Below are 17,098 nucleotides of genomic sequence, written 5' to 3' on the forward strand. Positions count from 1 at the left end.
AGAATCCCGCACCTACCGGAGAAGTGGAGGGCCGAATGATACCTGCTGCCAGGGAGTCCCTTATGTAAGTTTCCATGGCGGCCTGCTCGGGTTTAGAGAGGTTGTACAGACGGCCAGAGGGCAAAGTGGCTCCAGGCAGGAGCTCGATGGCACAGTCGTAGGGCCGGTGAGGAGGCAAGGATAGGGCATCCTCTTTACTGAAGACTGGACCTAGGTCATGGTAAACCTCAGGAACGCCGGACAGGTCCGGAGGCCGAGGATCTGGCTTGGGATTTACTGGAGCAGGGGATGGGGCTGAACGGAGACAGTTAGCATGACACCCAGTACTCCAGGACTTAACCTGGCTGCCGCACCAGTCAATGGAGGGGTTATGTTTAATCAGCCAGGGGTGCCCCAGCACCAACTGTGGGCGAGAATGTTCCAACAAGTGAAAGGTTAGTGTTTCATGATGGTTACCTGCTAACCGGAGGGTGACAGGAACTGTTCTCCGGTGGATCGTGGCCAGGGGGAGGCCGTTGAGAGCACGGGCCTCCACGGGAGAATCCAGTGGCACCGACGGGATGTAGAGCTGCCTGGCGAGGTCCGAGTCAAGGAAGTTCTCCTCGGCCCCAGAATCCACCAGCACGGTCACAGAAAGTGAGTGGTTCTGATAGCTGAGTGTAGCGGGTAGCTGTAACAGATGAGGGGAGGTGGAAGCAGTCCGGCTCACTCGTAGACTCCCTGTCACGAGTGAGCCCTCTTTTTTGCTGGTCTCTTGGGGCAGGAAGCAATGAAGTGCCTCCATGGCCTCGGAGGCAGCCTCAGGGAACGGTGTGGGCGTAGCAGGCTGGAGAGTGGGACTCAGTCGGCGGGAGGGTGCTGAGTCCCTCCAGTGTGCGCGCTCTCTGCGCCTCTCCCTCAAGCGATTGTCAAGCCGGATGGCGAGGGAGATTAGGGCCTCCAGGCTGCCCACCTCCTCCTTGGTGGCGAGTTCATCCTTCAGAGCCTCGGACAGTCCCCTATAGAATGACCTCTGGAGGGCCGGATCGTTGAACCCACTGGTAGCTGCAAGGGCCTGGAATTCCACGGAGTACTCTGCAACACTGCGGGCCCCCTGCCTCAGGGCCATGAGGCGATCTCCAGCGTCTCGCCCCCGAACTGGGTGATCGAAGACGCGCCTCATGTCTGCAGAGAAGCGGGAGTAGGAGGTGCAGATCTCCCCCTGTTTCTCCCACACAGCTGTTCCCCAGTCCCGTGCAGGCCCCCGTAGAAGGCCAATTAGATATGCGATTTTAGCCCTATCGGACGCGTAGGAGGTCGGTTGTAACTCAAAGACGAGTGAAACCTGAGTCAAGAAGGCCTGGCAAGAGCCGAGATCTCCAGCATAGCGCTCAGGAACCGGAACCGTGGGTTCACGGCCTACTGTGGCCAGGGCAGAGGGAGAGCCTACAACCGTCGTCTCGGGGGCATTAATGGGGGTAGGCTGGCAACCTGACGCAGCTAGTGAAGATGCTAACACGGACTGCTGACCAGTAAGGTGAGACATTTGGCTGATTAGAGCTTTAACGCTAGACACGAGAGTCTTGAGTAGCTCATCATGCCGGCCTAGAATTGCGTCATGACTAACTACAGCATGATGAGCGGCTGAGGCCTCATCTGTAGTGCGGTCTGCTGAGCTCATTATGGCCAAACTGTACTGTCACGAGACGGAACTGAGGCTCAAGCGCAGACAGCACAACAGGAGGCACAGATACAATTAACTGATTTATTTCACAAAAACTGAATACAACAGAAAACCTACCAGCGCCCTAAGTGGGGTGGTGGAGAAATTAAGTGCTGAGCTAACTGAGGGAGACCTAATACTAAGATTAACTAAAAACGATCAGGAAACTACTGATGAAAAAACAGAACCCTAGGTCTAAAGGCATAAACTCAGAATGACTAAACTAACAAAGGAAACCTCTGAACCCCAAATGGGCAGGAACACAGAGACGCTCGAGCTGCAGCCAACGCGGCCGAAACGAAGGAGCCTGGCACAGGAGTGGGGAAGAACCAGCTGAAGGGTGGAGTGAGCTGAGGGATTCCAGCGGTGATGATGGTTCCAGGAGGGAAGGAAGCAGGAGAGCTCCCATCGGCTGAGAGGGTCAGAGTCTGCAATGCTTACAGTTTGGCGTCGGTTTGTGGTCTGCCGGTGTCTTAAGTAGTGGTGTGACCACTCCCCGCCGCAGCTGGAAGCAATCCTGATGATTAGAGTTGAGTAGTCTGGATAGTGAGGCATGGAGACCACCAGATGGTGCCAACGGACCAGTTCAGGAGATGCCAGAGGTAGAGGGCATGACACTCTTGTCAGTTTTTGGCTCATTTTAGTCACTTTTCTCTGTTTTCTTGCCACGTTTTTGCCACTTTCTGACCTTTTTTGGCCACTTGTTACCATGTCTGTCTCCACTCATTCGTGTTAAAAAAAAATAAAAAACACGTAGTGGACCGTACCGGCACACTTTGGGTCGACGACCCACCGGACCGATGCCTGATATGCCAGATGAGGCGGAGCTACACCTTGTTACGGGGGTGGAGCTACAATTTGTTAAAGGGGGTAAATACATGGTGCATAGGAGTCGTTTGTTGTAGCGTCTGTCCACGTGTCTGCACGTGTGTATTCCAGTGCACGTGTGAGCATGTGGGTGTTCAACATGGTTGTCAAGAGCTTGAGCAAAGCCAATATCTCATGTGCCATCCACTCAGCTGCAGTGACACACAGCCAAAGCAAACAGACATATAGACAGAGAGGAAGCATTCACTATGCAGCTCAGCAGTGCAGTTTGTCCTGACCCTGTCTGGGGCCCTTCTCCTCTCCCCTCATTCTAATGAGCCCCCCTGGGATTCAGCGTCCCAATCAGGAGCAAGGGTGGGGGTTTGTGGACGCCAGTACCACATCAATACATCTAAACAAACCTTGGCGCGCAAACACAAACTTGTTGCTGTCGGAATGTGTGGCAGAGTGTAAAACATAAAGAAACAAATGGATTATCTAAAAACCACTGTTTCTCAAATGGGGGTACGCGACCGCAATACAGGGGGTACTTGAGAGAGAGAAGGAGAGAGTGAGTGTAGAAAATTACAAATGAAAGCATTAAAATATGGGGTTTTATCATGTTTATTTTTGTTTAAAAATGATAATCATACTAAATATTACCAACAACTAACAAAATGACAACAAAGACACACTAAATGAGAGAAAAATACACAAGATCACTAGAGAAACAATCAAACGACATCAAAAACACACACACTGAGAGAGAATCATTTAAATAATACCAACAACACACAAAAATGACAATAAAAACACACAAAATAAGAGAAAAATATACTGAATATTAAGAAGAACAAACAACAAAATACACAAAATGACACCAGAAACACACAAAATGATCATGATTAGAACATGAACTGAAAATACAAGAGTCAGTCTTGGTCCCCCGTCAGGAGGGAAATGTCCATAAATGATCAAAACTATTGAAATAAATCTATTCAGGAAGCACTATTTACTGTTTTATTCCACTTATTTACAAAATAAGATTCTTTAAAATGTGAGTTATCACATTCATTCATTCCATCATTATGATCTATAGTTGTTTTTTCACAGAATTCTGAGTAAAATGTGGTCGTCGGACATAAGGGAGGAACTTGAGCCAAACAACACATACTGTCTACTCACAGATGCTGTATAAATCTCACTACATGCTTACATTGCATTTTTTTTTTTTTTTCACCATTCTTCAAATCATTCCATATATCCATGCACTGTAGAAGCATGAGTTTGCATCAGTTTTTGAATATCAATCTTTAAATTCTCTGGTATAGTTTTGTCAACTCTTTCACTTTCACATTCTAGATCAGATATGGGCAACTTTTACCACAGAGCGGGGGCCACAAAAATATAATTTTCTGATCCGAGGGCCACGGAACATTCAGTCATTTTATGTTTTTTGGTTGTGTTGTTCTTGTGCTTTTGGAGTCATTTTTGTGTATTTCTGTTTCCAATGTGTGTATTTTGTTCACATCAGTTTTCATTTTGTTTAGTTTTGTTGTCATTTTTGTAGATTTCTGTTGTTTTGTAGTTGTTGTTTTTTTTTTACTTTTAGCAGTTAGTTTTTTGCGGTTTTTGCTTGTTTCAAATCATTTTATGTTAGTGCTTTTGGAGTCAGTTTTGTGTTTTTTGTTTTGGTTTTGTGTCTTTCTCAGTTATTTTGTGCACATTTGCTTTTATTTTGTTTATTTTTCTTGTCATATTTGTGAGTTTTTTTTTAGTCATTCTGTATATTTAGACCCAGGGCATTTACTTACCAGTAGTTTAGGGTGTTTTTTGATGGATGGGTGCAAAAGATTCAAGCCTCTTACAGTGACAAACTACCAACTAGTTGAGTTTTTAAAGTCTTGTTCTGTCTTTGCATGTGTTCAACAAACCCCCCCCTCCACCATTGCTCGCCGCTATTTGGTTTCCCAGTATCAAAGGTTAAATGGTTAAAGGGCTGATCAGTTATTGTCTGCACCAGACAAGCTCATTATTGTGTCACAATTCATTATCAGAGCCTTGTCCTCACCTTGTCAGGTGGCTAATGGGAATATCAATCACAGCCTTCCTCATCACGACCCCTCTCACATTCCTGCGTCGCATCTCGACTCTGTTGAGTTCTCGTTCGGAAATCCCTACCAGTTCCAAACAACTGTCAAACACAATCAGGACAATGGTACACGCCTACAAACATGTTAACATGCAGAGTGCTGTCTGTGTTTTGATGCTGCAGAGACAGCTGTGCCTGTTATAGAGATGTCTCTATAGATGTTATTATTATAGACTATATATTAAGGATGACGAGACAAATGTTTTTCAAATTTCTTTTTTAAGTTTAAACCTGATCTTATGAACCAAGGTTTGAAAGTCACAAAATCTTTAGTTCAACTCAGTCCTTCATTATGAAGCACATTTCCAGTTTAGTTCAAGCACTTTAATCTCGTCATCTTCATATCGTAAATTGTGTGGTCTGGGCTAGTCTAGTCTAATCTAATTTGGTCTCCAATCTAGTCTCGTTTACTCTAGTTTGGTCCACTCTAGTCTGGTCCACGCTGATCTAGTCTGGTATAGGCTCGTCTGTTCTGTTCTTCTCTATTTTGTTCTGGTCTGGTCTTGTCTAGTCTATTCTACCCTGGTCTGATCTAGTCTAATCTACTCTGGTCTGGTCTAGTCTAATCTACTCTGATCTGGTCTAGTCTAATCTATCACTGGTCTGGTATAGTTTAATCTACTCTGGTCTGCTCTAGTCTAATCTACTCTGGTCTAGTCTAGACTAATCTACTCTGATCTAGTCTATTCTAGTCTACTCTGGTCTAGTCTAATCTACACTGGTCTAGTTTAGCCTAGTCTAGTCTACTCTGGTCTGGTCAAGTCTAGACTAATCTACTCTGGTCTAGTCTAATCTTCTCTGGTTTGGTCTTGTCTAGTCTAATCTAATCTCGTCGAGTCTGGTCTACTCTGGTCTGGTCTGGTCTCGTCTAATCTACTCTGTTCTAGTCTACTCTACTCTGGTCTGGTCTGGTCTAGTGTAGTCTGCTCTCATCTAATCTAGTTTAGTCTACTCTGGTCTAGTCTAGTCTTGTCTGACCTTGTCGTATTGTTTCCTGATGCACTGGATGTAACATTTCATCAATATAGAGTAAAATCATGTGTTATTAAACTACGCCTCCTCCACCACTCAATCACACATTACCTTTAGTGAATAACATTTATAAACCAGCATCATCCCATTCCCAAAGAAACCTGCCATCACAGGACTCAATGACTATTGACCCATTGCTCTGGCGTCCGTAGTTATGAAGTCCTTTGAGAGGCTGGTATTGAGCCACCTGAAGGACATCACAGGACCCCTGCTGGACCCCCTGCAGTTTGCCTATTGGGCAAACTGCAGGGGGACTGAACTACATCTTGCATCACCTCGACTCCCCAGGGACCTACGCTAGGATCCTGTTTGTGGATTTCAGCTCTGCGTTCATCATCCCGGACATCCTTCACCAGAAACTCACCCAGCTCACCCACTCACCCAGCTCACCCACCTGTCAGTGGATCACCAACTTCCTGACTGACAGGAAGCAGCAAGTAAGGCTGGGAAGCATCACATCCAGCACCCGGTCACTCAGCACTGGCGCCCCCCAGGGGTGTGTTCTCTCCCCACTTCTGTTCTCCCTCTACACCAATGACTGCACCTCAGGGGACCCCTCTGTGAAACTCCTGAAGTTTGCAGACGACACCACCGTCATCGGTTTCATCCGGGATGGGGACGAGTCTGCCTTCAGACGGGAGGTGGAACAGCTGGCTCTCTGGTGCAGTCAGAACCATCTGGAACTGAACCTGCTCAAGACTGTGGAGATGACAGTGGACTTCAGGAGAAATCCCCCCCACTCCCCCCCCTTACCATTCTGAATAGCAAAGTGGCTACCGTGGACTCTTTCAGGTTCCTGGGATCCACAATCTCACAGGACCTGAAGTGGACCTCCCACATAGACACAACCAGGAAAAAGGCACAGCAGAGGATGTACTTCCTGCGTCAGCTGAGGAAGTTCAACCTGCCCCAGGAGCTGCTGATGTTCTACACCTCCATCATTCAGTCTGTTCTGTGCACCTCCATCACTGTCTGGTTTGGATCTACAACCAAACTAGACAGACACAGACTACAAAGGATAATCAGGACTGCAGAAAAGATCATTGGTGTTGATCTGCCCTCCATCCAAGACTTATACCTGTCCAGGGTCAGGAAACGGGCAGGTAGCATCACTGCAGACCCCTCACACCCTGCACACAATCTGTTTAAACTCCTCCCCTCCGGCAGACGCTACAGATCACTGTACGCCAAAACAACCCGCCATAAAAACAGTTTCTTCCCCCAGGCTGTCACTCTGATCAACACTAAACAGTCAAAGAGTGTCAGACCTGGTTTTGTGAAATAACCCTGGAACTAAACATAACAACCCAGGATTAATCTGTCACTGAGAATGTTCATGTACATACTATTTAATTTTAATTTTCACCTGCACTACTCATCAATGCACTACTGCACTATTATCTTATTATTATTATATTTTATTTTAATAATATTATTATTATTATTATTATTATTATTATTATTATTATTATTATTATTATTATTATTATCTTATCTTATCTTATCTTGTTATTGTTATCTTGTTATTTTATTTAGTTTTGCACATATTAGTCTAACTACTGTTTATATTTATGTTTATATTTTTTATTTTTTTTCTAATTGATTGTTATTATTTAATGTTTACACTATTAGAGAGAGCACAGTTCACTAAGTCAAATTCCTCGTGTGTTTAACATACATTACTTGGTCAATAAAGTTGATTCTGATTCTGAAACCAGTATTTACAACATGAGTCCCTATACTGTATCTACATCACTGCAGTATGCTTTTCCTTCTTCTCTTATGTCCTACATCTGTGGTGCTGTAACTGGTATGAGCTTTCGTATTTCTTCCTCTGTGGTTGTAGTGATATGAGGACTGAAAGTGGAGAATATGATGGTAACTGACATCAATGTTTCCTCCTCCATCAACTCCTCCTCACGTCTCGTCTCCATCTTTTGCTTCAACTTTCTCCAGCTGAGAGGAGTTCATCCCCTCGGACAGCTCCATGGCTGCTCTGCTCTCAAATTGCCTGTAATTTCATTTTTGCGTGCAAATGTGTGTTTCTTGTCAGGTGCGTGGCGGCGAGAGAGAGCGAGAGAGAGGGGAGGGAAAAAATCCCAAGCTTGTCGACAGCTCTGACAAGCAATTACAGCGCAGCCTGTTTTGGAAGCAGAAATGAGCCGGGTCTGTGTGCCAACCGAGGGGGGGGGCAGGATTCATCGCTCCACAGGCTCAGAGATAAATGTCCAGAATGAATGAGAACAACGGTAAGACAACCTTTTGGCACAAGTACACATAGAAATACTTGCGTAAACAGGCCGAGCAAATGAAGCACTGACGTACCATGTCTTTTGATTCGAGGGATGTTTTGAGAGTCCTCTCCACGTGTTTAAGTTTTTTCTGTTTTTTTTGTAGAAATGCTTAGTGTCCTTGTGCTGAGTAGCCTTCAGTCTTAAAATGAGCCTCAGAAATAATCAGATTTTCTTCACAAAAGGCCCATGTGCAACATTAGAAGCTACGACTGTTACATTCTATATGCTGCAGAACACCACAGAAGATCTACATGGATTGATTTAAGAACACATTTATAGCTTAAAATACCTACAGTAATTAGATTAAGTGAAATTGTGTTTGTTGCATTTCGCGAATATTTTATTTGTTTTTTTTTTCTGTTTTTGTCATAATAATCAGAAGTAATTAATTTATCCCAGGGGGAAATAACTTGCATTACAGACGCTCAACAAAATATAACAAATAAAAATAATAAACACTAAACAAACTAAAAAGACTGTTAATTAAAACAGCATTAAATACAAGTGCACACATTACAGTAGTAAAAAATAAATTAGGATAAATAATGATAATACAAATATAATACAGATACAGTATATACAACAATCAAAGTTGTCTTTCTCTTTCTTTCCTTTTCTGTCTTTTTGTGGTTATCCTGTGTTTTTTTTTTTTTTTTTGTTATTTTGTGTATTTTTAAAGTCATGTTTTTTGTTATTTTGTATTTTGTTGTCATAGTATGTACTTTGAAGTTTTGTGTGTTTTTGTTAATTTTTTTTGTTGGGGGGGTTGTCTTTCATTTTCGTAGTTTTGTTGTAATGTTGCGTATTGTTTGTTTTGTGTGTTTTTTAAGTATTTTTTGTTTGTTTTTGTTTGTTGTGTATTTTTGTCATCTATTTATGTAGTTTTGTCCTTTTCTGTCCATTTGTTGTTTTTTTGTTTATTTTTGTGTGTTCTTGGAGTGGTTTAGTGTGTTTTTGTTGTCAGTTTGGAGTTTTCTAATCTATTGTGTTATATTTTCCTTCTAAATGTCATTTATCTTTATATATATATATATATATATATACACTTTTTTGATAAAACTACAGGTGACTCAACCAAAACAGATGGTGACTAAATTGAAAATTTTCCTGACAATTTACTAGCTAGAGTTTTCTCGGTCTATTTATTAAAGTGATGATTAAATAACTTCACAATACACGGATGTTTGGTGATTTGCTTTCTTTGCCAAATTACCTTCCTAAATTACTTTTTTTGAGGGATTTGTTTTGTGGCTTCACAAAATAAGGCCGAGCACCGCCATTTACGGTGTGTGTTATTTTGTTGACTTATGTTTATCATTAATCACAGCTCTTATTTGGCTTTTTGTTGCAATGTTGAAAGACACAAAACCACCTCCAGGTCTTGCCTTCATCTGACCTTGTTGAATTTACAATTATGTAGCGTAAGCACACATTTCTGACTAGATTTAAAGCTTTTTCTTGTGCATTTTTGGCAATGGCTTCTGTTAGACATTAAGATGCTGAGCACGGAGAAACGTATCCCTTATTTTGTGCTTATTTTACAGTTATTAGACACGAGAAAAGAAGTAGCCTCTACGTGTATTCAATAATTGTCCTCTTCATTAGAGAAACCCTGAGTGGTTTTTCCCGCGGTCAGCTGTGTGCCGTGGACTCTCGCCAAGGTTGGAACCTTGCTCGTCATCTCATCATCAAAGCCGTTATCACTTGTGCAGCCGGCAGCTGTGCAGCAGCGCGTGCTGCCAGTGGCTACATCTGACACCCAACCTTCCCCTGGCAACACATGTATGTAGATGTCACACGGCGGTTTAGGAAGTGGCTTTGACAGATGGGCAGGCCACCTGAGCTGTCTCTGGTCCTGAACCGCCAGGCGTCGCCCTTCCAGGGTGTCCCGGGGCAGTGTGAGGTACCTCAATGTGAGACAGAGCACGACACTTTCATTTTTTCTAGTTCCATTAACTTGATTAATGGCCTAATTAGGTCCTGTAAACACTCCTCGGGGAGAAGCCGAAGGAAGCCAGGCATCTAATGATGAAAATAATACAAGTATAAACAAGTTCAAAATTAGAAAAGTTGCTCTTTAAATAAGAAAATGTAAAACTTAGATTTTATTACCCCTTAAAGCTGCAAAAATAGAACCATGTTTCCCCCCCACCCCCCTTCCTGTTTCGAAACCTATATCGTCCCTTACCGTTATGTTCATAAACATGCACAACATGCACAAGTGTTTTGCTCGTTTAATGTGCAGACGTAAGCTCACAGAAGCACACAATGACATTTGAGGAAGTTAAATTGGAGACAGACACTTCTCTGTCTGCTGCACAAACATTTAATAATGAAGAAAACTAAATAAACAAATACAAATGTTTTTTTGTTTTTTTTTTTAATCCATATGATATTTTTTCCCCCTAATTTAATGCGGCTGCTCCGTTAGGTTCTGTAACTTTGCTCTGATCAGTCCATGAAAAACCGGCAGATTTGGACAGAAACCGTCCTATTGATCTAACATTGATCTGAGTTAATACAGCTACACAGTCTGTCAATCAGTCTGCACCATTTGAAGATGATCTACTGACCATCATCCAGCAGGTCTGACCTCCTGAGTAGTGCTAAGTCACCACACTCTCATATGTGAACCTTGTGCCATCCCTGCGTAAATTACGCATCTCATCAGCTGATTCTGGCCTGATGATCCTTCCATCAATGTGACACGAGAGTTTCACGGTCAAAACATCACTGCAGCGGATCTCTGCGTGTGTGTTTGCACCTGCTTGTCAGTCGTACTATTTTCCGGTGCTAAAACAATCATCGCAAACATTTCATGGTTTGATTAATTACATTGTGCCCACTGTATTAATTTATTTGCATTTCCTCCTCCCAAGTTTTTGCACCTTGTATGAAATCTGCCTACTTTACATGTTCATCAGAGGGAAACGTGCTAAATGGATTGAGGGCGCATATTGACGCGTCGAAGACATGCAGTCCTGATTCACTGGGGTTTGTACCGCTTAATAGCACGTGGAGTGAAGTTTGCACATATTTTATTACCACTAAACCTTAAGTGAATTCGGCCCTATATGTAGTGCAATCTTTTTGGGACAGCAACGCATGTTTCATAACGGAATTAAGCGTTTACAAGATCAAGGAATTATTCCATTCGGAATTAAAATCACAATAAATAAATTTATTCAGATTTAAATTTCATTCAGAATGGCCATTTTCATTCGGAATTAGGTGTTAACAAGGTCAGGTTAAAAATGATTTAACTTTTTTTCTGAATTAAAGGGGAATTAAAGCTCTCATGTAAACGTGGCCACAGATTTTTTAACCTTTTTTACATATTTGCTATATTTTTTAATGTATCCTAGTACATAAAGGACAGTCAGTTTGATAAAAAAGAGACAAAATCAAGGATGATGAGGAGGCAAGTTTGAAGATCCTGAGGACCCAACACAGTGTCGCTGAAGGCCAAGCTTCTGTCCTGGGGCCTCAGTTTGAACACTAAGAGAGAGAGTCTCACACTGCCCAGGGCTGTGTCTCCATGCTGTGTGCGCTACATTCATCATGAATGATGAACAACAAATAACTTGTAGATGTAGCTGGAACAAAGACAAATAAAACAGAAAAAACCCTCAGTTATACATTTTAAAATTTTCCTCCCCAGTGGCGCTCGCTGGCGTGCCACGCAATCCCCTCTATGCTGTGAAAAATTCCTGGTGAGAACCCTGGTAAATAAGCCTTTAGCAGCAACAAAGCTAAGTGCATCTTTTGAGTGTTAGCTTAGACAAAGGGATCTGCTGATATGTAAATAAGCTAAATAAAACATCTCTGCCGTGGCTGCTTGCTTGAGATATTGCACCGCTTAATTATATACAGGGCTCGACCCTGTGTGAATCAGAATTGTTGATTTTCAATGTACTGCAGGGGGTGGGGGTGGGGATGAAGCCTGGAATGATGGGCGTTCCCTCTACAGATTTATTTATTGATGGAAGTTCAGCAAAAACCAGGTGCAAACTCTCCCAATCACTGTTCACCATCTATCTGATTGTGAAACAAATATCCCCCACACATGCTTTAGAGTAGCGTGTCTGGTCCACCCCCCCTCCGTCATCTCCAATCAATGAGTGGGCGTCTTGCTCCTCTCGCCTCGTCCTACTCTACAGATGTGGGTTGAGACAATTGTAAGGCCTTTGCTCTCGCTCAGAGAGAAGCAAGCGAGCGAGCCTTCACCCTCCTCCACACGGTTCTGAAATGCAGCCAAGTTCACTGGGAAAGCCACGACACCGCTTCCCCGAACTCCCCCCACCCCCACCCCTCTATCTTGCGCATTACTACATGACCTACACGCCTCAGAACTATAAGTTTTTCTGCTAATCAGTAAAAAAGGCTGGTTTCAGTGAGTGGAATTGACAGTGTGATTCATGTGAAGACTAGAATTCTCATAGTGATCAATGTGTAGGCTGGAGAACTGAGGATCCCACTGGCTTTGATGCAGTGGCCTTCAATTACTGAGATGTTACTGTTTGCTCATACATTCATTGGACCTAATAAATGCATTTAAACTGTTGGAATTTTCAAGCAAGATCCGCCACCTCCCAGATTTTTATCGGCACTTAATTGATTGGATCCAGCACCCCATTTAAAAAAATAAATAAAATAAAATTCTAACACCTTTTAATTAAATTTTGAAGTATTATATTTGGACAGCTGTGTCTTTTATTGGGTTGAAAAAAGTAGAAATGTCATTGTAAACACAAAACTGAATGTAAAAACTGAGCGCGAGTTAGGAAGAGAGGGGAAAGTCAAGCCACGCCCCCACGCTACGTCTAAAGGGTGATTTTGTGCAAAAATTGTGTCTTGTCAGCTTGGAAGACGGAATAAAATGGCTAAAAAGTAAAATTCAGTTGGTTTTAAAGAGCTTTTTTAAGCTAATAAGTGAAGCTACGCGTGAGGTAAAGGTTGTTTCTGTGGCAATCGCGGAGCAGCAGCACAGCAGCAGTTAGCGTATCGAGTAGCAGCACCTGTAGTGAAAGTGTGTAGACAGGACACAGGATGAGAACTATCCAGGGGATATGAGGTGGACTTAGGGATGACTCAAGATGAGCTACTACTTTTTGCGAAGTTGCAAAGATACAAAGTTCTCCATGGCTGTTTTGACACAATAAAAGGTAAGCACGCATTTTATTTTCATTTTCTACTGTGCTGCTGATTCATTAGGAGTTATAGCCTTATGGGTGCTAAAGTTTGTAAATATTTTTGTATTTGTGGGTTTTTGTGTTCTGAAAGTTTAGTGTGTTTTGTGGCTAAATTAGCGGTGATTGTGCGCTGTCCTTGGTGCTGAAACATGGCAGATTTTGACAGCTGTCACTCAGAGTGAGAGACAAATGCTTCGTAACGGGAGATTGTCTGTGCGACTTTAACGCTGATTCATCATTCTTTTAATCAACATTTAGGTCAACTTGTTGTTTGTGTTCACGTGATGTTATTGGCTCATTTAGTAAGCAAAAGGCTCTTTAAAAAAAGATGTATTCTGTGCCATTTTTGTCTTTCTCTTACTGCCAGAACAACCGGCGATTGTTCCGGGATCCTGATGATTTACAAATTAAACACTGAATTTGTCACTTTCTTGCTCCCCCTTTCTCTTCCTGTTCTTGCTTGTCTTCCTTTGTAAGACATCGGGTCATTAGCTTCAGGTTTGATTACAGAAAAGTTGCTGATTCTTGGTTTTAAGGCAAGGTCTCTGGGCCTTTTTACAGTAGCATGTATAAATGCACCGCTCCTATATTGTTTTCATTGATTCTGTCATGGCAACCTTGTAACAGTGCCCTGATTTATAATTGCAGCACAACATTGTACACGATACGCTTTAATTCTCCAGTAGGTGACAGAGGGTGGAGGGGCTAAATGTGAAGAAAGGTGAAATAAAACTAATGAATGGATCAGGTTTCTGTCATAGTAACTACAGTAGGTGTTGTCAGTTGAAACAGAATCCTGGAGCGTTTGAACTTCTCAGGGAAGAAACTTCTACTTTGAATGTTATGGCGGGACTTGGGGCAAACTAATTTAGGTTTTAGCATGTTTAGAGCACCAAATGCAGCTAAATCTTCCCCTAGCGCTGCCTGCGTAGTCACTGACATGCTTTACCTTCACCCTGTTCTTTTTTCTGCTTTTTTTACTGCTGAAAATCATATTCATGCTGCACTAGGCTATCCCTGTGTGAAAGCAGCCTAATAGTCTGAATATAAAGTATCTAATAGAATGTGGTGATACATATATTGGCAACACGAATAAAAAAAAAACAAGTGTGCTAAAAATTCTATCTTTAGATTCTCGAAAGGCATTTATTTTGAAACCAGGACTACAGGTACAATGTGTGAAATAGTCTCTAATGCATGGCTTTTATTAATACATTTTAAAAAGTTTCACATGCCAGTTTTACCTAATTCTAAGCCAAACATTGGGAGTTTTTTAAAAGCAACTTGTCCCTATGTAAATGTAGTCAGATACAATAAGATAAAGATTGAGGGTTGACCTGCTGTGATGATACATCTGCAAATAATGTATTCATTTAACACATAAAACAAGTTTTTAGTTAAGCTGTAAAATGAGACACGTGACCCACATGGCAAACTGACCTTTACTTACACCAGAGTTGAAGAGATTCAAAATAGGGCTACACGATTATGGCCAAAATGATTATTATTCTGATTTATCTGAAATACTTATCATTTTAGGCGTCTGTATTTTTATTTAACTGCTACTTTGTAACAAACTGTAAGTGAACAGTTTAGAGTGCAAAAGAAAAGATTTAAACAAGAATATTAATAAATACTAAAAATGTACCCAAGAATTTGCTAAAATGTTTAATAAATAAACTGTTACAGAGTGAAACTCCTTGAAAACACTGACATTGTATAAAGAAAAGTTAAGAACATTAGGTTTAAGCTACAGGTTTTGAGCAAGAAACACCATCCTGTCAACATTTTCTGGCTTGAGTATCCGTTGGATTAAATAATTGATACTATTTAATTAGGTACTTATGTCAATCAACTCATGGGGGCATGTCGACACGTTCAACAAGAACACCCCACCTAAAGAACCCCTAAAACTCCAGTTTTATATCCATCAGAGGCCGCATTTTAAACGTAAAAATTGCAGATGATCAGGTTAATTTAATCATGGAGGCCAAAATTGGAATCATGATTATTATCTGAATAATTGTGCAGCCTTAATTCCAAAAGATCTAAATTAGCTGTATTAAGGGATCACATGGAACAGCTGATCAGTTGTCATACTTGGCGAGTGTCGCATTTTGGCCTTTGCTCCTGTGTATAGTAGCAGTGGAAGGTTAGATTAGTGCTGTAAAGATGTGGTATTTAGGGATAGAGAGGGGCTTTCAGACTGCATATACCATGGGGAGGGGGCGTGGGGGGTGGGGGGGGTGGTCGTCTGCAGCAACAGTAAGCATACAGCATGGTGGCACAACAGATGGCGTTTTACAGACTGAGCCTCCCTCAAGCTCACTCAGTGACCGGTGAAGGAACGATATAAAGCAGAATAAATGGTGGGGATCAGGCTGGTATAAGGAGATGTGCCCTTTGGGACTGGCTGTGTCACTTTCTTTCCTCGGTGTAACGTTTGTCACCCCAGTTATGGCAGCGAGTGCAGAACTCCACCGCTGAAGGATTATCACTTAGCCTTGTGCTGAATATCCCTGAAAACGAGTCATTGATTTGGGAAATGAGACTACCTTGAGCTTAACCAAGTGCGTGTAAACACTCTCTCTGTTGCCACACACACCCAAACAAATCCATAGCGAAGACAGTGTCCTTCACAGGGGATTGTTCACAACACCTCTCGCTCTGCCTGTCACAGTATTTGGAGTGTGGTGGTGTTAAATGGATGGAGGCAACAAATTCGCAGTAGTGCAACCTTTGCCTGCACGCTGTAACCTCGTCGCTGGCCGCTCTCAGTCTCTTGTGTGTGGCCTTCTAATACAAATCACATTACAGTTCATTGGCATCTCCAATTCAAGAGTCTGAATAGGGACAGAATCCAGATCCACTGAGAGACCGTGGCATTATAATAGGAAGGTTGGTGTGCTTCTGATATGACCTCTCAGTACTTTCAGAACTAGACATAACACTCAATCCAAGGTCTTCGGCCCCAAAGTATTTGTGAGCCAAGTTTCTGCAGCTCATTGAAAAGCTTTATTCATTCTGCAGCGTTACGTCCGCAACGTTTCTTGCCGTCTAACAAAGCAAAGCTGCTCCAAAGCTGTTGTGTTTCCGGCACTGCCGAATCAAAAAACAAGTCGACATCTTTTTTCCAACTTGCCAGAATCAAAGATGTTTTCCCCTCCACGCACCTGATACGGTACCGTTCGGTTGCATTAATGTTCATAAGCTTAAATTGGCAACGGACGAGCACAGTTGGTCAGTGCTATTTCCGTCCAGCCGAGTCAGGCTGCCTGTTTATCAGAGTGTCGAGAACAACTTAGTCCCCAGAAAGCAGGGAAGGCGGCAGGTCTGTTTCTTATTACATATTCTCCCTGAAGAACTCCACACTATGTTCGCTGAAAACTCTGGCTCCCAAGACAGGCTGACTGACTCACAGTCTCTTACAAACAACATGACTCCTGCTTTTTCAAACCTGAGCTGAATAACAAGGAGGAACGAGGTACACACGCTGGATGCAGGATTGGATCTTTACTGTAGCGCGTTAGTTTGTGGAATGATTGTGGCACTCCTGGGAACTCAACTATTCAATGTAAAGTTCCAATTCCTGACATGAACACAACAAGCCAATGTTTGTCTCCTCAGCATCAAACCATCAACTCAGACAAAATTATTTGAATTTATCATGTTCCCTAATTATTTAGTTCCCAATAAGCCTCAGAGTAAATAATGATTTCCCTGCATGCCTCTGTTTGACTCGCATCTGAATTTGTCCTGTCTGAATGTAATGAAATATGCATTATCAGTTTAGATCTGAGGGCAGTGGAGTTTAGGATGTTTAGGTACAACAGCACCACTCTCTGACCGTAATGAGGGACTGCATGTTATCCTTCAACCTATTTTGCTGAAACATTTTAATAGGAGCCTCATTTAGATA

At 42.4% G+C, this 17,098-nt stretch overlaps 2 protein-coding genes across 2 annotated transcripts in view; both read left to right on the forward strand.

Annotated features, from left to right (window-relative positions):
• LOC114475571 (receptor tyrosine-protein kinase erbB-4-like) overlaps positions 1 to 7,882 on the forward strand; it is a 344,779-nt gene extending 336,897 nt beyond the window's left edge. Inside the window, exon 28 of the mRNA XM_028466546.1 lies at positions 7,747 to 7,882. The gene's annotated coding sequence lies outside the window, so the exon portion shown is untranslated. The remainder of the gene's footprint in view (positions 1 to 7,746) is intronic.
• Positions 7,817 to 17,098, forward strand: part of lancl1 (LanC antibiotic synthetase component C-like 1 (bacterial)) — a 55,679-nt gene continuing 46,397 nt past the window's right edge. The window contains exon 1 of the mRNA XM_028466600.1: positions 7,817 to 7,942. The gene's annotated coding sequence lies outside the window, so the exon portion shown is untranslated. The remainder of the gene's footprint in view (positions 7,943 to 17,098) is intronic.

The sequence above is a fragment of the Gouania willdenowi genome, chromosome 2, assembly GCF_900634775.1.
Source record: "Gouania willdenowi chromosome 2, fGouWil2.1, whole genome shotgun sequence".
Taxonomy (NCBI): Eukaryota; Metazoa; Chordata; class Actinopteri; order Blenniiformes; family Gobiesocidae; genus Gouania; species Gouania willdenowi.